Genomic DNA, 23,591 nt, shown 5'->3' on the forward strand with positions numbered 1-23,591 from the left:
GATGATTAAGTCTCATTGAGGATCCTTGAAATCTACCCTCAAAATGTTTGTGGCCTTTAGCCCTGTCTTCCTCTCTTCTTCCAACCAACTCTCATTCATTTGACTTTTGTTTGAAGCAATATTCTTGTTCCATACTCCAGCGGCTTCTTCCTTTGTTGTCAGGAGTACTACATCCCTCGCAGGGATGCCAAACACAAATCCCAGCATATTCATTGATAAATCAATTACAGTTTTGCCCTGATCATCTATGCACTTTCTGGTGTTTGCATTGTATAATTCCACAACGGTCATAATAAATTCAGGGGTTTTAACTGATTACGGGAAAATGGTTGCTTCCACTAGACCTGATCTCTTAATTCTCCTTAGAGGGGCCTCTAGCCTTGGTCTATCCAATTGTGTTTTGATATCTTCTAACTCAATATGCCCCACCACTGTATCTGTCACCCATTTGACTTGGTCATCCAACTTTGAAACATAGACCTGTCCTTGATATTGATATTGATATTTCATGGTTATAGGAAGCTTGTCCAGCTCCTTGCCTCTCTTGCTAGAGGTTGGGTCCATCTAAATACTCTAATCTGCAAGAAAGAATCATAAATTAGTCAATTGTATACTTAAAAATATCAACAACATCATCCACCTTGAGACTCTGGGGTTTTAGGGTGGATAACTTTCTTTAAAACAACTGACTTCGGAACTCTGAGGTCTGGGGTTCTGAGGTTAGCATAGGCTCAAAAAACTAAGTTCGGAACTTTGGGGCTTTGGGGTGGATTAAACAAATGGGGTCCGAAACTCCGAGGTTCCAGGGTTCCGATATGGATGGGAAAAGCTGACTTTGGGACTTCGAGGTTCCGGAGTCCCGGGGTAGTTCAATTAAGTGCCAAAAAAAGATGTTTCGAAACTCTGAGACTCTGGGGTTTTGAGGTTGAAACAGTGGCCAAGTAGGAAATAACCTCAGGACTCTGAGGTTTCGAGGTTAAGGTAGTTCACTCATAGGTTTTGAGATGATCGGGAACTCTGGGGTTTCGGGGTAAAAGCACGACCAAACCCAAAACTCTGGGGGTCTAGGGTTCCAAGGTTTACAAGAACTACCAATCCCTAAACTTCAGGGGTCAGGGGTTGAAAAACCTAAGGCACACGAAAAAGAACAAAACATGCAAAATGAGGAAAGCAAAAAAAAGGAAAATCTAAGCTAAAAACTAGAAGGTCTAAACACAAAAACACAAGGAAGGAGAAAAATCTACCAACCTGGTGGAAAAAAAACATGCGAAAACCAAGCAACACGGAGGCGCGAAGTTGAGAGGTCACAACTGGAAGGTTTAAAAAAGTTGAGTGCACAAATGAACTTAGAAAAGTTCACTCCTCCTATTTATACCCCCCGAAACTTCGTCCGTACGGTTTCTTTAAACAAGACCTTGGGAGTCCGAGGTTCCAAACTTCTGAGGTGAAAGCTAAAAACACAAACAGACCTCGAGACCTTGGGGTTCTGAGGTGAAAAAATAAAAACAGGCAAAACAACCTCGGGACTCCAGGGTTCTAGGGTTTCCAAGACAACACAACTTCGGGACTCTAGGGTTCCAGGGTTCCAAAGTGACTAACAATAAAACATGAAGAACACGGGATTTCGGGACCCCAGAGTCCCAAGGCTTCAACAACAAAAAGAGACAAGGCACGACTTTACGACTCCGGGGATCCAAGGTTTTGAGGTCATTACAAACATAACACACAAAAACCTACCTCAGAACTCTGGGGGTCTAGGGTTCTGGGGTCAAAACATATTAAAACAAATGCTTACTTCAGGACTCTGGGGTTTCGGGGTAAGACTTAAAAAACAAACAAAAGGACTCCTCGGGACTTTGGGGTTCCAGGGTTCCAGGGTGTCTGAGTAGAAACTAAAGAAAAATAAAACTTCATAAAGCAAAAAAGAGGGACCAATAATTTCAAGACAAGGAAACTAATGAGGTTAGGTATGCAGGGCATAACATGCCACTTTTGGTAAACCTTGTGGAAGAAACTTGGTACCAACCTTTCTTTTTCATTTGCATACCATCCACAATCTGATGGTCAAAGTGAAGTAGTAAATAGGTCCTTGGGTAATATACTGAGATGTCTCACCAAACAACATGGTCAAGCTTGGGATCTAGTATTGGGACAAGCAGAGTATGCCTACAATGGCTGTGTTAATAGGAGCACATGTTGAAGTCCATTTGATATAGTATATGGATGTTATCCAAGGGGTATCTTATAACTCAGAGACCTCAGTTCCATGGACAATAGGAGTACTCAAGGTGAAAACTTTGTAGAGAATATGAAGGAGATCCATGAACAAGTCAAGAAAACATTGCAGTAGAACAATGAGAAATACAAGACACAAGCAAACAAAAGATGAAGAGAAGTACACTACAAGGTAGGCGATCTAGTTATGGCCTATCTAAGAAAGGAGAGACTCCCTAAGGGGCAGCCTAGAAGGCTATGTATGAAGAAGATTGGACCTCTTAAGGTTGTACATAAGTATGGCAACAATGTCTATGAGGTGGAACTACCACCAAACTTGGGTATATCACCAATCTTTAATTTATGTGATTTATTCCAGTATAAGGGAACTCAGGTAGCTGCAAACCAAGAAGATCCTATTTCTACCGAAGATGTAGATTGGATACAAGACCTACGTCCGATCTAGTCGTTGACATTGGATTGCATTCTAGATTCCAATATTGTCAAAAGGACTAGGAAAGGACTCTATAGAGACTACTTGGTTAAATGGATAGATCTCCCTAAATTTCAAGCTACAAGGATGTCTGAAGGAGATATACTTCAGCATGGAACTATTGTTCAAGCCCTCTCCACTCAAGGGACTTGAGTTTTTCCTACCCTGGAAGTATGGTGTAGGGTCACTTAGCAAATTTTGGTAACTTTGTTTCCAGGATATTGGAATCATGTTTTTAATTTTGTAAAAAGGCCAAGAGGCCATTGAGTGTGTGCTCAAATGATTGTAAGGGCCCTCAGAGTCTTTGTTTTCCCAATGTTGGCATGTGAGCTCTTAAGGGTTCTAGGCAGAGCACTTAATAGGATAAGTTGTTTTTAGGTTAATGTAGGTTGTTTGATGTTGTTTTGAAGTTGTTAAGGTCATAGGAGTCATTTGAAAGTGACCATGTTTGAGTTTGAGCAAAGTTGCTCATAGCAGCTTTGCAACATTTTCATACACCAACAGCTAGTTGGTTGTCACAATTGGTTGTGAGCATGTGTAACTACTCCAAGGCTAGTATAAGGATTGGAAAGACTGATGATAATCGGTTGTTAAAAGATCTAAAGCAAATAAACTAATTTGGTTTCCCATTTGGTGTGTGTTTTTGAGTTACCATTTGTTCTTTGCAATTTTGTATGGCTTGTATGGATTGACACTTCCAAAATAGGGATAGGATTGTTAGCCTCATGTCTTACCTTCATTTTTTATTTGATTTGGAGTCTTGAAGTGTTGTAATTTGTGAATAATCTTTATTTTGTTGCAGGTGGGTTCAAAGGTCTTAAAAACCAGGGTTTTGAGACCAAAATGGCTCCAACCTAACATTCCATGGTGGATACTCAATCTGAAACCTTGTGGAATATTAGGTTGTAATGTATCCTATTTTTTCTTTTTAGTTTTGAGACAGGGGAAGATAAACCAAATATTTGCCACCATACCCTAGGCTTGGCACGTTGAGTTGGCAAGCATTAGGAATCATGGATAACAGGCCCTAATTGGGTGAATCTGGTGGGTGGAGGTGAACTATGATTGGAATATAATTCCATATGGAAGTACAAACCTAAAACCAACATCAATTCCCAAAGGCAATTGGACTAGTGAAGGAGTTTTTAAACAATCCCTACTTTTTAGGCCTAGAAAGGGGCAATTAGGCCTAATTAGCTCGGTAAGGGTTAGATATGTTAATGAAAAAACCCACCTTGGGTTTTACAATATTGGATGTAAACCCCAAAAGGGTGTCTGGAATGTAAAATATTTCATAGGGTTGTTCATGAAGTTTAGCAGATAAATGCAGAATACCCCGCTGACAGGACTACTAGAATTAGGTCTCCTACTAGGCCTAAAAGTGCAGTTTATTTGTAAAACACCAAACCGGTAAATAAAAAATCTCTTGAGAAAGGATTAGGGTTGGGAATCCTTCCAAAGCCACCCATCCTTATATGTGTAGTATGGGGAATGAAGATCTCGTGGTAGAGGGGTTGAACTCTCCGGTTGAGTGTGAAAGGGAGTGGGAAAACAAGGTCTCCTAGCCAAAAAAATGGAACTCACAAAACAACAAGTTCTTATCCTAGCCTAAGGACCTTGGGAATATCAGAGATGGTAAGTCCTGCAGACCCTTGGAGGGTGTGAGGTGAAGAATCATTGGATGGTTCTTGTGTAGCTTGGAGGAGATACCTAGACAAGGTAGTACAAATAAGTGAAGAGCCAACTCACTCTACATCACTAAACCAAACTTATGTAGTAATTCCTTCACATATTTAGTTTTATATATAAATATACCTTTTCCGGTCAGTGAAATCTGCAAACCTAAGAAAAAATTCATCTCACCAATCATAGACATCTCAAATTCTTTCTACATATCACCGCAAACTTCATGCTCAAATCATCATCTCCTCCAAATATAATATCATCAATAGAGAATTCAACAATCAAGATGTTATCATTTTCTATCTTAAAGTACATATTACTATTAGTAGGACCTTTATTGAATCCCAATTTCAACAAATACTTATCTAATCTAGCATACCAGACTCTAGGGGATTTTTTCAATCCATAAAGAGCTTTCTTCAACTTACATACCATGTCCCCATCATCTGATAATCAAAATCCATTAGGTTTCTCAATGTAGACTTCTTCCTCAAGATTATCATTCAAAAAGGTAGATTTGACATCCAAATCTGATATACCTTGAAATCTTTATAAGCAACATATGCAAGCAATAATCTAACAACTTCAAGTCTGGCCACCAGAGAAAAAATATCCTCATAGTCAATTCCTTCTTTCTGTGAATATCCTTGGCAAACCAATCTAGCTTTATTTCTAACAACTTCACCGGATCCATTCAATTTTTTCCTAAATAACCATTTAGTACCTATAACATTCTTATCCTTAGGTCTAGGAACAAGCTCCCAAGTGTTGTTCTTTTCAATTTGATCTAATTCATCTTTCATAGCTCTCATCCAATTTTCACCTTTACAAGCTTCAACAACATCTTTAGGTTCAACTTTAGAAATCAAACACACTTCTTTAGTAGCTAACCTTCTTCTAGTCATCACACCTTTATTTTTATCACCAATAATCTAATTTTTAGAATGATTCAATCTTACATACCTCAGAGTCTTCTGATTGTTTTGATTCTCAGGTTTATGTACCTCTTCATTGGCAGCAACAACATCTGGATTAATTGTCTCTACCGGATCAATCTGCTTAGGTTATTTAGTCTGAATAGGAGATAAAACAATATGATGTCCATCATCATATCCACATACTCTGATCTCTTTTCCAAGGTTCTAATCCACCTTCATATTTGCACTTTCAACTATCTTTCTCAGTCTCTTATTGTAGCACTGGTAGGTTTTTCTCTTTGTAGAATATCCCAAGAAAATTCCTCCATCACTTCTATTATCAAACTTTCCTATATCCTTATCTCTCTTGATATAACATTTTCTACCAAAAACTCTAAAATATCTCATAGTAGGAACATGACCAGACCATAATTCATAAGGGGTCTTACCGGTATCACCTTTGATATGAACTTTGTTGAATGTGTAAACAACAGTGCTAATAAATTCTCTCGAATAGATCTTCGAAACATTCCCTTCAATCAACGTAGTCCTTGCAGCATCTAAGACATTTATGTTCTTCCTTTCAACAACTCCATTTTGCTAATGGGTTCTAGGAGTAGATAGTTGTCTTCTAATCCCATGCTTCTCACAGAATGAATTGAACTCACCAGAACAAAATTCTCCACCTATATCAGACCTTAGACATTTCACCTTCAGTCCAGACTTAGTCTCAACCTTTGCTTTGAATATCTTGAATTTGTTCAATGCTTCTGATTTCTCCTTCAAAAAGGCAACCCACATCATCTTGGAATAATTATCAATTAGCAGTATAAAATATCTATCACCCTACACACTTCCAACATTTTTAGGTCCACATAGGTCAGCATGCACAAGATCTAGTAATCCATCAAATGTATATTGTTTTCTCTTGAAAGAAATCCTTGTTTGCTTACCCAACTGAAATTCCTTACAAACCGATTAGCAGGATTAACAAGCTTAGGCAGATCTCTAACAAGTTGTGTAGAACTAATCTTAATCATTGAATCAAAGTTAACATGACACATTCTCCTATGCCACAACCAACTCTCATCAATATGAGCAATCAAACAACTTTTCTCACCGGTATTCAAGTGAAAAATGTTACCTTCAGTCTTAGTTCCAGTTGCAATCTCTATATCGAAGGTATTTAGGATCTTGCATTTTCCATTCTTAAATTGTAGATCATAACCTTTATCAACCATCTATCCAACACTCAAAATATTATGCTTCAAACCTTCAACATACAAGACATCAGCAGTGTTATGCTTACCATCAAAATAAATAGAACATCTACCACAGATCACATAGGGTTTGTCATCTCCAAATCTTACTGTATATGGTGAAAATGGATAGCAATAAACAACAATATTGAAAGACTAAAATGGATTCAACCACCAAACCCTAGCCTAACAATGAACAAAGATCCACCATAAGATATGAAGATAACCTAAGACAATGCAAATAACTCAAAAATCACAAAGATTATACCATCACATGTCCAATAGGGTTTTGATCTCCATTCTTCCTATCTCCATTGATCTTGCTTGATATACTTGCTCTCAGATTTTTATATGCACAAGAGCTCAACAAAGAACGGAATGTGGTTGCAAGTGGAATTGTAGTGTAGCCAAGTACTCCAAAATCAGTCATTAGGGTTAGACAATGAAGAAAGCATCTCCTTAAATAGAAGACACAATAAGAAATGGAGGGTTAAGATTGAGAGGTGTAAAAAGAGAGGTCGGCTAGGATTAGAGGGTAGGTATAAGAAATACCAAAATAATGAAAGAGGTAGGTAGTGTAGGAAATAAGAGATGAATGACATGTGTCATGTGTAGAAAAAGATAATGAATTAATTAAATAAATAAAGATTTATTTAATTAATAGAAGAAGTAGGATAATTAAATAAATAAAATATTTATTTAATTTAGGAAAGGGATAATTTAAATAAATAAATGTATTTATTTAAATGAGAAATAAGGCTAGAAGAGGATAAATGAATGAATTAAATAAATAAAAATTTATTTAATTAATAGAAGAATTAGGCTTAGATAATTAAATAAATAAAATATTTATTTAATTAGACATGACAAATTTAGGTGTCTACATTTTGCCCCTCTTTGAGACAATGCGGCTTGTCGCGTTGTTTCAAAGAAGATAAGATGAACTGATACAGAGTTGCCCCAATATGGGAATAATATGCCCCCTCGAGAGATTGGATGAAAAAGTCTGGAAAGAGTGCAGACAATCTCTCGATAAGAAAGACGAGATAGAATGGACTGATTGGATAATGTGACAAAGTCACAGGATGAAGAATACTGACTCGGGAAATGAAAGCCAGGGCTAGGGTAGGCTATAAGATAGACCACGGGCAAAAGACATCCTCATTGTCATCCACACCCTTAGAAGATCACAGTGCAGAGCGAGAAAAGAGCAACAGCAGTCAGCAGTGATGGCATTCATTTATAGATTTGACCGTGTCCGTCGATTCCAGCGACCAGCCGATGCAGGAGAGTCGGTAAGTACCCGAAAACCTCCTCGTACTTTCACGCATTTCGAGTTTTGTCATAAATGCATGTTTAGGAGCAATAAATGCGCTAGGAATAGGATATTTAAAAAGTGCAAAAACGCGCAACCGCGTCTGTGTCAGCGCCAGGCGCGTTTGTGTCCAACAGGCGCGTCTGTGTCGGGTCCAGGCGCGTCTGTGCCTGGAACCGCGTTTGTGTTGAATGCGGACGCGTTTGTGAAATGTAGCAGCGTCTGTGCTTTATAGGAGCGTTTATGTCATGTAGGGACGTCTGTGTTCCCTGGTCGCGTTTGTGTCTGGCATAGGCACGTTTGTGTTCATAAAACGCGTCTGTGTTTCAGAAGCGCGTTTGTGCAGTCTATAAGCGCGTTTATGAGTTAAAAGCGCGTGTGTGTTGCAAAAGTGCGTTTGTGTGTTTAAATGCATGGTTTTAGTCTTTTAGGTCAAATCGGCAGTTCTGTGATGAACATACACTGTCGATTGGATAAGCTGCTGAGAGGATACACTCAAGCAGGTCCTCTAGAAAGATTAGGATAGATCCAGGCACTTTGTGATGAACAGGGAGCACCAAGATAGGCAGCACTTTGTGATGAACAGAGAGTGCGAATGTGAGTGACACTTTGTGATGAACAGGGAGTGCGAATGTGAGTGACACTTTGTGATGAACAGGGAGCACTACTTAGGGTAGATAACAACACTTTGTGATGAACAATGAGTGTCACTAGGATAGATAACCAGATGCGTTTAGGTAGCAAGTAGCATTTTGTGATAAACAGTGAATGCCACGATAACTGACATGATTGAGTTGCTTGACTGCAGGAGTATTTGCCGATGCTGGAGTCACGGGAGAGATTCCCATCGACTCAGAGACTGCGACCAGAGTTGTCGATCCAGGACATGATTTCCATTGAGGAGATGGGTCTCACACATATGCTCTATGTGCCTAAGTTTCGGGCAAACATGGGGTTGCTGACTGCGTTGGCCGAGAGACAGCACTCAGAGACATGCACGTTTCACCTGCCGATGGGTGAGATGACAGTGACATTAGAGGATGTATATAGGATTCTGCATGTTCCTATTGATGGAGAGTTGATTCCCTACGACCGTGACGGTGACAGGGAGGCATTGAGATGGGTTTTTCAGGATCCTGAGTTGGAGATGCGAGCAGGTCATGTAGCCTGGGACACCATGACTGCCACAGGATTAGCATTGCCGGCAGTTGTTGGGGGAGTCATCAGTGGATATTTGTGTCCAGACAAGGCCACACGAGGATTGGCAGTGGGCTGGGGAGGGGCCTTGGAGACGCTGATGGCAGAGCACACTAGGTATGCATGGAGGCCATGTGTCCTAGCACATTTGTATTATGAGCTGCATCAGTTTGTATACCACGGATCAATGGGTTTGGGCTGCGGCGTGACTCTCTTGCAGGTGTGGGCCTATGAGCACCTTCCCATCACACGGCCCATTCATTTCAGAGGCAGAGGATAGGGACAGAGTTTTGTGCACCTGTATGACATGATCACATCCCAGCCTCGGATTGGGAGATTAGAGCATTGGAGGCGAGTCATTGATGATATTGACATGGTGATCTGGAGGCCGTACCTGGGGTGCGAGGAGTGGGAGGACGATGCCTTGGAGCTACCATATGTGTTTAGGAGCAGGTATCTGATGGGGCGGACGCCCTATATTCTAGAGAGGCAGCTGGTAAACAGGGTGTGCAGACAGTTCAGGCGGATTCAGCGGATGCCACGAGGCTCGGGCATGTATGCCCGGACGGTCAGAGATCAGGTGCAGTTTGGCCCACTGTTATCATATGATCAGGCAGTGACACAGTTAGCTGAGATGATGCCGATGCCATGGGACATGTGGCCAGAGGTAGATGATGCAGGGATGGACGCAGAGTACTCTGCGTACTGGGCAGAGCATCCATTTCCCAGATTGACAGATCCGGCAGAGCCACTGGATGGAGAGGGTGGAGGAGAGGATGATGATGGAGGAGGGGATGGAGGTAGGGGCCGGCGGAGGCGGAGGGGAGTGGTGGGAGAGAGGCGGGTGGCACCTCGGAGGGAGGGAGGACAGGAGAGAGCAGCTCCAGTGGTGAGAGGACGGGGTGGACTGCCCCTACAGGTGCCAGCAGCACAGGGTCCTAGACAGGGACCGAGACAAGTGCAGGCAGAGGGACAGAGACAGGTACAGCCACAGGTACCTATACAGGCACAGGGACAGGTGCAGGCAGAGGTTGAGGGACAAGCACCTGTAGAGGAGGAGCCACAGGCAGAGGCAGAGAGCGGAGACTCTGAGGAGGATGAGGTGGTGAGGCTGCGGGAGATCTGCTAGGGCCAGGCAGATGAGATTGAGGATTTGGTTTGAGAGAGGAACCACCTCAGGATCAGGGTCCGAGACACAGAGCGGGAGAGGGATCAGGCCATCCAGAGATACACAGAGGCCGAGACAGCTCTGAGGGCAGGTAGGCGGGCAGCAGAGGATGCAGGGGCAGGCTACGCATATGTTTTGCGAGCCGGAGAGGAGATCGCCTACTGGAGGGATCTATACTATGCAGCCGTGCCAGCAGATCAGCGGGCTAGGAGCTTCCATAGATCGTTGCGCACAGCGACGGCTACGGGAGGGAGCCGCAGGAGACAGGCATCCAGCGGTGGGGTCATGGGGCCTCCACCACCACCAGAGAGACAGGGGGATCCAGGGGCGGGTCCATCTATAGCTCAGACTCCGTCGAGGCGAGGCGGCTCCGAGGGAGGGAGTTCCTCATAGCTATAGTGGGCTCCCATTGTATCAGTAGATGTACCATTGTTGTATTGTAGACACCTGCGGGTGATTCTTTTGTAGCCATATGATTCTTTTGACATCATTGTATCATGACACATTTTGAGTATATATGAGAGATGATCCATTTTTTTGCGGCAGCTATATGCATGCGTACCTTATGTGATGAAATGCTTCTTATGTGATACATGTTTTATGATATGGATGCTTATATGATGCAATGCAATATATTTTTGTTCTTTTATGTTGTATATGTGATGCATGATGCAAATGTGAATGTATGTAATGCAAATGAATATGATAATGCAAATGATTATTTACATAATGAAAATGTGAGATGTGCTAACATGTGTTGTATGCAGGATGTGATGCAATTGTGATATCTATATGTATGTATGAAATGCTTATATGTGGTGATGTAGGTGTAACTATATGAAATGCAAATATTTTTGGTGTGTCATTATACTCAGTCATGTGATAGCGGGCTACGCAGACTCGAGAAGGACAATGGAAGTCAATCAAGAAAGGGGGATGGAAGACAGAAGATATGAACGTGAAAGAGCTTCTTGTGCGGTATCATCATTGAGCTTATTATGGCAAAATAGGTTATGACAATCGAGGCATATGTTCGACCCAGAAAGTCATTGTACCTGTTTGCATGGAGATAAGACAGTCACAAACAAGGAATGCCCCAGTTCATACTAGACTCACAGTGTCCTCATACCCTTGGACAAGTCATAGCATTACTAAAAGACAATCCACAGACAGCAAATGCAAATAGGTGACGATACCCCATCCTCGCCTTTCTAGTCAAAGACATCCTGGAGATAGAATCTCTAGTCAAAGACATCCTGGAAAAGCTAAAAGACATGTCACCAAAAAAGATGAAATCAAAAGAAAACCAAGACTCGACACCAACATCCACTGTAGTCCTCAAGTTTAGTGTCTCTTGTCACTTGTATAAGTCGAATTTTGATTGTGGTCACAATGTTTACTTTCACAAAAAGGATAGATAGCACTGAACCATATGTTGTCTGAGTCTGTTGAAAGATTTGATTTTGTTGAAGCTCATTGTTGCTGTTGTGTCTCATTTGAAACTGACTGAATCCATGAAACTGATACTTTATTGCAGAGAAGATGGAACTTTATTGTGGACTGGTGATGCAGATGCTGCTTTATTGCGGATTGTGCGTGGACAGACTTGAAGGAAGCTGGAAGAAACTGTACTCCTCGAAACATGTGATGTTCTTAGTTCCATACCCATTACTAGACGTAGGAATTGGCCGTAGTCATAGATAGGATCTGATTTATCATGGATGGAAAAGGGAGTGAAAAGGGAGGGTTATGGATGGCTAACCAATCTTAGGTAGATCAATAACAAGCCATGATGGGAATGGGTAAGTTTATTGTGAGTGAATAGGTTGTGAGTGTGTGCAAAGTGAAAGGATGAAAGAGAATCCTGAAGGAGGGAGGAGCAAAGTCCCTACGCATGGCGCTGGTGACCTATTTTCACCATGGTACTTGCCCAGGGCGCCACCGAAGTGGTTTTCACCGTTGGACGAAATTATTTCTCTTTACTTTTTTCGATTTTTCAATTTTTTTGTTGTCACAAGGCGCCTGTTTGCCAGGTTTTCACCAAGTGACGATTTTTTTGTTTTATAATTTTTTTGTATTTTTGAACTTTTTTGATTTTGTTTTGTATTTTTGCATTAGGATATTCAAAAAGAGCTTATGTGTAGAACCTGCGAAGGTGCATGCTGTTGATAGGATCCTCCAAGGATTCACCTTCTGTAGTAGAGAGCTGATATGCCCCAGATCCATATGCTGCTGTAATGATGTAGGGACCAAGTCAGTTGGGTTCAAATTTGCCCTTCTTATCTCTGTCTTGCTGATTTTTGGGGTTCTCTCTGAGGACTAAGTCACCTACCTCAAATGTGCGAGGCTTGACCTTGTGATTGTAACTGCGACTCATTCTTTGTTGGTAAGCCTTGAGATGATTAAAAGCAGTGTGTCGTCGTTCCTCCAGCAGTTCTAGTTCTTGTAAGCGGGAGACCCTGTAGTCTTCATCGTTGATTATGTTTCTCAAGGAGACCCGTAAAGAAGGTAACTCGACCTCAATAGGCAAGATGGATTCAGCACCGTAGACAAGTGAGTAGGGTGTAGCTCCCTTAGGTGTGCGGACACTGGTACGATAGGCCCAAAGTGCGGGATTGAGTTGGACATGCCAGTTACGGCCAGCGTCGTCGACTGTCTTTTTAAGTATTTTGAGAATTGTTTTGTTAGACGCCTCAGCTTGGCCATTACCTTGGGGGTAGTATGGTGTGGAGAAACGGTGAGAGATATGGAAGCGCTCACAGAGTTCACGAACATCCTGGTTCTTGAAAGGACGCCCGTTATCGGTGATAATGGAAGTAGGAATCCCGTATCGGCAAATGATGTAGTTCAGGATGAAAGTAGCGATTTGTTTCCCAGTAACTTGTGTGAGAGGCACAGCTTCAATCCACTTTGTGAAATACTCTGTGGCTGTGATAATGAATTTATGTCCATTGGAAGAAGGAGGGTGAATCTTGCCTATGAGATCGAGTCCCCACTGACAAAAGGGCCAAGGAGATGCAAGTGGCTGTAGTTCTTGTGCTGGTGCATGTATAAGGTCTCCATGAATTTGACACTGCTTACACTTCTTGACAAACTGATATGCATCTTTTTCCATAGTAGGCCAGTAGTATCCAGTCCTGATGAGTTTCTTGGCCAAGGTAGGACCACTAGTATGCGGACCACATATCCCTTCGTGCACTTCTCGTAACGCAATCTGAGCTTCGTCACTCTCTAAACATCTAAGAAGGGTGCCATCTAGACCTCGTCGGTATAGGATATCAGCTAGGATAACGTATCGGGAGGATTGGCGAATGAAAGTGCGGCATTGGTTGTTCGATAGATCGGGAGGTAAGATATTGTCGCGAAGGTATGTGAATATGGAACCATATAACTGGGATTCAGGACCAACAACACATATCATTTCCGTAGGAGTGATCTCATATGATGGAATCAGCAGGTTGTCAACCAGGAACTCATAGCAGGTCTCATTTTGCGGTAGATCAATGAGCGAAGCAATTGTAGCCATGGCATCAGCAGCACGATTCTATTCTCTTGGTATCTGCTCAAACTCTATCTTTGCAAAGTGCTGTTTCAGATCATCTACTAGTTGTTTGTAAGGCATTAGCTTTTCATCTTTTGTTTGATAATCATCAGTTGCTTGACGGATGGCAAGTTGAGAATCCCCAAAAACACGAAGTTCTTGGATCTTCCACTGAACTGCAATTCTTAACCCAGTTGTTAATGCCTCGTATTCCGCTATATTGTTGGTGCAAGGAAATGATAAGCGGTATGACTTTGGTATAGAATCGCCTTGGGGAGTTATAAAGAGTATACCCGCTCCTGCCCCATGCTGTGTGTATGAGCCATCAAAGTATAGTTGCCATGGCTTTGCAGGTGATATTGTTAGAATGGACTCATCTGGAAATTCTGACTATAGAGGAACATCATCTATCATAGGAGCATCTGCCAATTGATCTGCGATGGCTTGTCCTTTTATGGCTTTTCTGTCCACGTATTCAATGTCGAATTCACTCAAAATCATTACCCACTTGGCTAGCCACCCAGTAAGTGTAGCTTTGTTGAGAAGATATTTTAGTGGATCAATTCTGGCAATCAACTTAGTCTTGTGAGTGAGCATATAATGTCATAATTTTTGTGAAGCAAAGACCACAGCGAGACATGCACGCTCAATTGGAGTGTAGTTTAGCTCATATCCCACCAACGTGCGACTGATATAGTAGACTGCTTTTTCCTTGCCGTCAGGTATTTGCTGTGCTAGGAGTGCCCCCAGTGCTGTTGCAGTAGCTGATATGTAAAGTAGCAATGGTTGATCTTGAATTGGTGGCATCAAAACTGGCGGGTTCAAAAGATAGTCTTTGAGTGCCTGAAAAGCCTGTTGACAGTTCTCATCCCATTTGAACTTGATGTTTTTGTGTAGCAGGTGCTGGAAAGGATTGCACTTATCTGCAAGTTGTGCTATGAATCTTCGTATGGACTGGAGTCTCCCTTGTAAAGACCGAAGTTGACTGATATTCTTGGGGGGCGGCATGTCCAAGATAGCCTTGACTTTTGCTGGATCAGCTTCTATTCCTCTTTTAGACACAATGAATCCTAGGAGCTTCCCGGAGGTTACTCCAAAGACACATTTCTTTGGGTTTAATCTTACCTTGTATTTTTCCAGCCTATCAAAAGCAACTGAAAGTATATCCAAGTGTGTATTTCTGTCTATTGATTTAACCAAAAGGTCGTCAACATAATCTTCCACCGTTACATGCATGAGATCATGGAAGATAGTAGTCATAGCTCGTTGATACGTGGCACCTGCATTTTTCAGCCCAAAGGGCATGACATTCCAACAGAAGGTTCCCCATGGACAAGTAAATGATGTTTTATGTTGATCTTCAGGTGCAATCCTGATCTGATTATATCCCGAGAATCCGTCCATTAAAGATGACATCTCATGGCCTGCTGTGAGATCAACAATTAAATCAATGTTTGGTAATGGGAAATCGTCCTTTGGACAAGCCTTGTTGATATCCCTGAAGTCTGTACATATTCGGATGCTGCGATCTGGTTTGCTAACAGGTACTAAGTTGAAAATCCATTCAAGATAATCAATTGGGCGTATGAATCCGACATCTAGTAATTTCTCCAGCTCTGCCTTGACTAATAATGCCACTTGTGGATGCATTTTCCTCAATTTCTGTTTTACTGGTTTTGCCTCCGGTTTGACTGTTAAATGATGCATTACTAAATCAGGGTCTAGTCCAGGCATATCAGCATAAGACCATGCGAAGTTGACTTGTCGTTCCTTAAAGAAGCTTATGAACCTTGCTTTCTCGGCCTCTGTCAATGATTGAGCCAAAAATATGTTATGTGGAACCTCTATCGTACCAATGTTTGTCTTTATAGTCTCTTCTACCAACATGGATGATTTTTCCTCGTATGATGCTGGGAGAATGTCAAGCCTTCCATCTTCGGGCGCCTCAGAGAGGTTTTCACCCTCAGATACGTCCTTTCTTTTTACTTTTTTAGAGTCAGATAGCGCCACAGTGTGGTTTTCGCCATAAGACCCTTGTTTTGTTTTTATTTTCACATTTTTGCGACTAGAAGGCCCGACACCCTCACCAAAGTATGCCATGTTATTAAGCTCTATGGCGTATCCTGCTTTATGGTCTCCAAGAGGAAGATCATCGCGAATGCCAAGATAATTGACTATAGCTTCGTCATTTTGAAATGTATCAAGCTGTGCTAGTCCATCCTGATCCCAGTCAATGAGTTGGGGGTGAACGAGGGGAAGGTCTTTAGTGTTTTCAGAGTTCGCAAGGCTAATAGTGAAGATGTGGTTATATTCAGGTATGTCAAGATAGTTATTGAGGTCATCAATGGCACTCTCCTCATCAGTTTCGATCGTGAGTGAGTCCAAATTATCATCACTAGTAGCACCCTCAGGGACAGGTGTCCTCATCCTATGTGATCTTGACCTAGGGCCTTGAAACGAAGCTTGTGCGGGATCCTTATGGGTCGGTTCTTGACCAACTCTGAATTTCTTGTAAAACTCCTCCTCCTCTGTAGGTTCCTCTAGCTCTCTAAATGTCTCGTTGAGCTCATAGTCGCTGGAGGATTTGTCTGAACCCCATTCCCATTCGTTGGAATCTGTAGAATAGTCATCTTCTTGTTGAACTTCAGCCACTTTGACTCGCTATATCTGTTTTGTTCTTTTATTGTGAATCTTGGGATTTAGAAAGCCAAGCCCCTTGGAGCATTCCCTTCTTATAGTTAGCTCAGGTTGTAAAGGCTCCATGACACCTTCTTTGCGTAGTCCGAGAGGGCTTTTTCCATCATACCCAAATCTTTGTAGAATTTTGAAACCTTTGCCATAGTTCTCACAGGGTATTATAATTTGATCATGTGTATCCTCTTTAGCGTCCTTATATAGCATTTTATATAAATTTTCTTCCTCTAGTTCGCCCCATTTTTGAAAGACGGTAGGATCCCATTTGAGTAGCATGATGGAGATTTGCTTATTAGGCTGTGGCCTCCCATATTCCTTGGGAGAGGTCATGACTTGTCGTAAGAACATTGTTTGATTCAGAGTGTATTCTCCCATGCCTTTGTCTTGAAACTTGGCTCTAAGTTCACCTTGTTTGGATGTCGAGGGCTTTAATGACTCAGGATCAATATACGCTGAAGAAGGAGTAGCCTCACGATTGCTGGGAATGATAGTCTCAGTATGCGATCTCAAGTTATTGCAATATATGAATGGATTTGGATCACCATTGACCGTTACCTCGACTCCATTATGAGGAAACTTAATGCATTGGTGGTATGTTGATGGAACTGCCCTCATTTCATGAATCCACGGACGTCCTAGCAATATGTTATACGTGAGGTCTAGATCCAGGACTTGACAAACCACATCCTTTGTGACTGGCCCTATTCTTAGTGGTAAGATGACTGTGCCCTTGGACGAACGCTCTTCATCATCATAAGCCTTAATAGTGATTTGGTTTGTAGAATTTACAGCTTTGTTAGAATATCCCAATTGTCTGATGGTGCTCAATGTACAAATATTAAGACCTGCTCCTCCATCTATCAGGACTCGCTTTATTCGGTGTTTATGTATGAAGGCTTCAATATGTAGAGGTGCATTATGAGGCTGACTTATGGAGGCGTCATCGACTTTTGTGAATGTGAGGGAGTGTGGAACGGATAAATATCCCACCATGGCTTGAAACTGGTCCACGTTTAGATCAGTAGGGACAGCAGTATCTCTCAAGGTTTTGTCAAGGACAGCTTTATGTGCAGGAGATATACGTAAGAGCTCAAGAATAGAGATGAGTGCGGGTGTTTTCCCTAATTGCTCTACAAGGTCGTACTTAGGCTTAGTTGACGGAAGATTGGTATTCTTAGTAGAGGTACCTAGCAATGTGATCTTACCTCGACGGGTTGTAACATGACATTCAGAGGTAGATGTGGACGAAGATCCCACACCTTTTAGGACAATTTTGGGTCTTGGAGAAGAATTCTCAGGATTTTTATTTTTGATAGTAATGGTAGAAATATGATTGTCCATTGAGATGTGATTAATAGTGGAATCATAATTGTAAGATGTTCTGGTGTAATTGGCTTGATCATCTGTGACTTTGCCTTTTCCCTTGTCATGTTTTGGGAATGGTTCCTTAAACACCTCATGCTCTTGATTAGATGAATGTCCCTCAATCTCAATATCTCCTCTGTCAATGAGATCTTGTACAATGTTTTTCAATCGATGGCAATTACTTGTCTTATGACCCTTGCTCTTATGAAACTCGCAATATTCATCATCATTCCACCAATTCGGTTTTACCTTTGGTTCATATGGAGGAAAATCTGGGACCGTGATCACTTTGTTTGCTACAAGCTTTTTGAATACTGATTCAAGTGGTTCTCCCAATGGAGTGTACTTCCTTCGTGGTTTAGCAGTCGTTTGATTGTTCACCTGATTGTCGGTAGAACTTGATCCAGAAAAGATGAACTTTGGTCTCACTGTGTTGGCATCAACAACACCATCATTAACCGTGTTCTTGTTCTTGTTCCAAAATTTTGGTTTGTCCTTTCCTTTGAAGTCCTCTTTGTTTTCTTTGAATAGCTTGATAACTCCTTGTTCAATTAAGACCTTTTCTGTTGCTAGGCCCTTTTCAATGACATCCTTAAATGTAGACAAACAAGCTTTTCTGAGATCATAGCCAATAGCTTTATTAATGTTTTGTGTGAACATCTCCACCATTTGTTTTTGCGGGATCTCACAAGAGCATCTGCTAGCTAGGTTTCTCCATCTTTGTAAAAATGACGCGAAAGATTCTCCTTCTTTTTGTTTCGTATTGCACAAGGTAGTAACTGAGACATTTGTTTCAATGTTGTAAGAAAAATGCTGAATGAATGCTTCTGCTAAGTCGCCCCATGACTTAATACCAGGAGGTAATTGAGAAAACCATTCCATAGCTTGATCTCCTAAGCTCTGTGGGAACAACCTCATCAAGTATGTTTCTTCTGCCGCTACCTCAATGCAAGCTGTGAAGAATTGTCTTATGTGTGCCTTGGGGTCTCCTCTCCCTCTATATTTGTCGAATTTTGGTGTCACAAAGTGCGGAGGAAACGGAGGCATTGGAATGCTCTTATCAAATGGATAAGGGCATATATCTCTCATAGTATATGTGGGTTTTGATGTGCCCATGTCTTCCACTTTCTTTTGTAGATCTCTAATTTGTTGCTCCAAATTATTTTTGGGAGGAGATTGATTTCTTGTAGCATACCCCATGTTTGAAACACCCATTTGAGGAGGAGCTTGTTGCATGTATGGATGATACTGATCGTAAACATGTCCATATGGAGGTCTATATTGTTGCGACATGTATGGAGCACTTGGCATAATTTCTTGCTGAGGGACCCCATATCTGTTTTGTGCATATAAACCATATTCAATAGGCCTTTCATTTTCCATTGTGTTGCCCCAAATTTTGGCATGAGGTCTCCTTGTGTCAAAATTTTGAGGAAGTCCTTGAGTATCCATTTGTCTTGGTTGACCCATATCTTGAGCATGTGTTTGAGCATAGGGCCTCCATGATGGTCTTTGAGTGTAAGTATCATATATTTGAGCTTGTGTATGTGGGATCGCTGGTTTCTGAAGCAAAACTGATGGTGACTCCGGCATCATATTATTTGGTCCTCCACTATTAAGTTGAGTTTGTTGTGAAGGTCTACTTTCCATAAGTTGAGATAAGTCAAAATCATGTGGTATTTTGGTGCCACTTTGTGCCATCATGTTTAGAAAGTATTGACGATCTCTCCTCATTATCTCTTCAACCAATCTATTGAATTGAGGATCCATTATAGATTCTTGTATGTCTGCTGATAGTATTGAAGAATTGTCAACATTGTCATTGTGTGTAGCATTATTGTTTATAGCGTTTGCGCTTTCCACATTAGGATTGTGTCTATAAACATTCATGTCTGGTAATGTAGTGTGCTCAGGATTGTAGAAGACATCATTGTCATACTCATAAGAACTCATGTTTACGGATTCTTGAGCTTCTTTGACTATTCTCCTAGATTTTTGAAGACGGGTTTCAACCATGAACTAGGTGTTTGGCAATATGTGAGAGACTAGACGAAAAAATGAAAAGAGTATGGAAGACTAAGAGTTGTATGGAGTGTAAATGAATCTTGAGGTGTACTTGCAATGTCCAAAGTGTAAGACCAAGTATGTAAGTAGTAGAGTAGGTGTGACTTCCAAAGAGAGGATAGTTTCTCTTGATGAGGTAAGCTGACCTTGACTCTAAGTAAGACCAAATGAGACCCAAAGGTAAGAAACCTTGATGAGGGACCAATTAGCAAAGTGTTGTTGTATGTAGTGTGTTGACAAAGTATGATGAGGACAAGCAAGTGACCTTTTGACTCAAGTTTAGACAAGTATGAATGTAAAATGAGATGTGAAGCAATGATGGACTATGTGAGACCTTAGAACAGGCTGAATGCTAGATGAAATCTGAAGAGACAACCTAGGAAGCTCAAGTATGCCGAAACTGATTTCTTTGTTTGTTTGACTGTTAAAATTTTCAAATCCTGACACAGACGCCTCTGTATACTTCACAGACGCGGTTTTAAGACACAGACGCTACTCTGTTTAATGCAGATGTGATTCTGAGATTTTCCTGTTGATGTTTGCCGGGACTGTAACAGTTTTTTTTTTGCAATTGTGGACACAGACACGCCTGTATACTTCACAGACGCGATTCCCAGACACAGACATGTCTCTGTTCGACACAGATGCAGATAAAAACACAGACACTATTCTGTACTTCACAGACGCGTTTATCTGACACAGACACGGTTTTAACAGACACAGACGCGTTTCTGTAACCTTCGTGCAATCTTTCCTATCTGTGAAGTTGTTTTGTTGTGACCAAATTTGATTGTTCGACTATTTTTTTCATGACAAGAGGACACAGTGTTGATGACTCAATGTTTGCTAGTGTTTAGACTCCAAAATGACTCCAAGAAAGTGTGTTGTTTGATGTAAAAAGTTTTTGCATACACTTGAAGACACAAAAGACACAATGTTTTGCTATTTTGTCTTTGAGTGTTTGAATGTTTACCATAAGTCAAGCACAATTCTTATGGCTGGCCAAGACAATAGTAGTTGATCCCACATGGGGTTTTACCCCCGAGGCTACGCTATTCAGAGTGGATACTTAGATGCTTGACCTCACTGGCTCCACCCTCGGCACTCACTTCTCGGGTCAGCCAAGCATCAGTCCCCATGAAAACTCCCCATGGCGAACTTTGTATCTCTACTAAGAACCGTATGTGTGTGGGCCGCTACCAGAGGTCCGACCTCCTGCCCCAACAACTAGAAGGATTTGGGCCTCTAAAACAAAATGGTGCTAGTAAGGGCACCCGCTCGTGTGGCCATACATGCGGCACTTTCAGCTCTGTAAATACAGAAGGCTCCCAGTCGGTAGGGGTTACGCCCTACAAATGATCAAATAAATTTGATCAAACGGGTTTATGGGGAGACATAGTGTCGGTATGAACTAATCAGCACACGTTATTCATATTTTTCACCATGAATACATTTGGTTATAGTGGTTTGGATGAGGTGGGTTTTCCTCGCTACCACTTGGGTCGTTCTCTTCTCACTAGTAGTCCTAATGACCACACGGGAAGACAGGCCCTCTAAAGAGTAAACAAAAAGAGCCTATTGCTCAAGACACAAAAGACAATGATTCAATTTTAGTGCACCAATTGAAGTGTTTACTAAGCTATGAAACAAGGCACACAATAAAAATTACAAAACCCTAGCTAAGGCCCTGCAACAATAGAGAATTCAACAATCAAGATGTTATCAATAGAGAATTCAACAATCAAGATGTTATCATTTTCTATCTTAAAGTACATATTACTATTAGTAGGACCTTTATTGAATCCCAATTTCAACAAATACTTATCTAATCTAGCATACCAGACTCTAGGGGATTTTTTCAATCCATAAAGAGCTTTCTTCAACTTACATACCATGTCCCCATCATCTGATAATCAAAATCCATTAGGTTTCTCAATGTAGACTTCTTCCTCAAGATTATCATTCAAAAAGGTAGATTTGACATCCAAATCTGATATACCTTGAAATCTTTATAAGCAACATATGCAAGCAATAATCTAACAACTTCAAGTCTGGCCACCAGAGAAAAAATATCCTCATAGTCAATTCCTTCTTTCTGTGAATATCCTTGGCAAACCAATCTAGCTTTATTTCTAACAACTTCACCGGATCCATTCAATTTTTTCCTAAATAACCATTTAGTACCTATAACATTCTTATCCTTAGGTCTAGGAACAAGCTCCCAAGTGTTGTTCTTTTCAATTTGATCTAATTCATCTTTCATAGCTCTCATCCAATTTTCACCTTTACAAGCTTCAACAACATCTTTAGGTTCAACTTTAGAAATCAAACACACTTCTTTAGTAGCTAACCTTCTTCTAGTCATCACACCTTTATTTTTATCACCAATAATCTAATTTTTAGAATGATTCAATCTTACATACCTCAGAGTCTTCTGATTGTTTTGATTCTCAGGTTTATGTACCTCTTCATTGGCAGCAACAACATCTGGATTAATTGTCTCTACCGGATCAATCTGCTTAGGTTATTTAGTCTGAATAGGAGATAAAACAATATGATGTCCATCATCATATCCACATACTCTGATCTCTTTTCCAAGGTTCTAATCCACCTTCATATTTGCACTTTCAACTATCTTTCTCAGTCTCTTATTGTAGCACTGGTAGGTTTTTCTCTTTGTAGAATATCCCAAGAAAATTCCTCCATCACTTCTATTATCAAACTTTCCTATATCCTTATCTCTCTTGATATAACATTTTCTACCAAAAACTCTAAAATATCTCATAGTAGGAACATGACCAGACCATAATTCATAAGGGGTCTTACCGGTATCACCTTTGATATGAACTTTGTTGAATGTGTAAACAACAGTGCTAATAAATTCTCTCGAATAGATCTTCGAAACATTCCCTTCAATCAACGTAGTCCTTGCAGCATCTAAGACATTTATGTTCTTCCTTTCAACAACTCCATTTTGCTAATGGGTTCTAGGAGTAGATAGTTGTCTTCTAATCCCATGCTTCTCACAGAATGAATTGAACTCACCAGAACAAAATTCTCCACCTATATCAGACCTTAGACATTTCACCTTCAGTCCAGACTTAGTCTCAACCTTTGCTTTGAATATCTTGAATTTGTTCAATGCTTCTGATTTCTCCTTCAAAAAGGCAACCCACATCATCTTGGAATAATTATCAATTAGCAGTATAAAATATCTATCACCCTACACACTTCCAACATTTTTAGGTCCACATAGGTCAGCATGCACAAGATCTAGTAATCCATCAAATGTATATTGTTTTCTCTTGAAAGAAATCCTTGTTTGCTTACCCAACTGAAATTCCTTACAAACCGATTAGCAGGATTAACAAGCTTAGGCAGATCTCTAACAAGTTGTGTAGAACTAATCTTAATCATTGAATCAAAGTTAACATGACACATTCTCCTATGCCACAACCAACTCTCATCAATATGAGCAATCAAACAACTTTTCTCACCGGTATTCAAGTGAAAAATGTTACCTTCAGTCTTAGTTCCAGTTGCAATCTCTATATCGAAGGTATTTAGGATCTTGCATTTTCCATTCTTAAATTGTAGATCATAACCTTTATCAACCATCTATCCAACACTCAAAATATTATGCTTCAAACCTTCAACATACAAGACATCAGCAGTGTTATG

This window comes from Cryptomeria japonica, chromosome 10, assembly GCF_030272615.1.
Source record: "Cryptomeria japonica chromosome 10, Sugi_1.0, whole genome shotgun sequence".
Classification (NCBI taxonomy): Eukaryota; Viridiplantae; Streptophyta; class Pinopsida; order Cupressales; family Cupressaceae; genus Cryptomeria; species Cryptomeria japonica.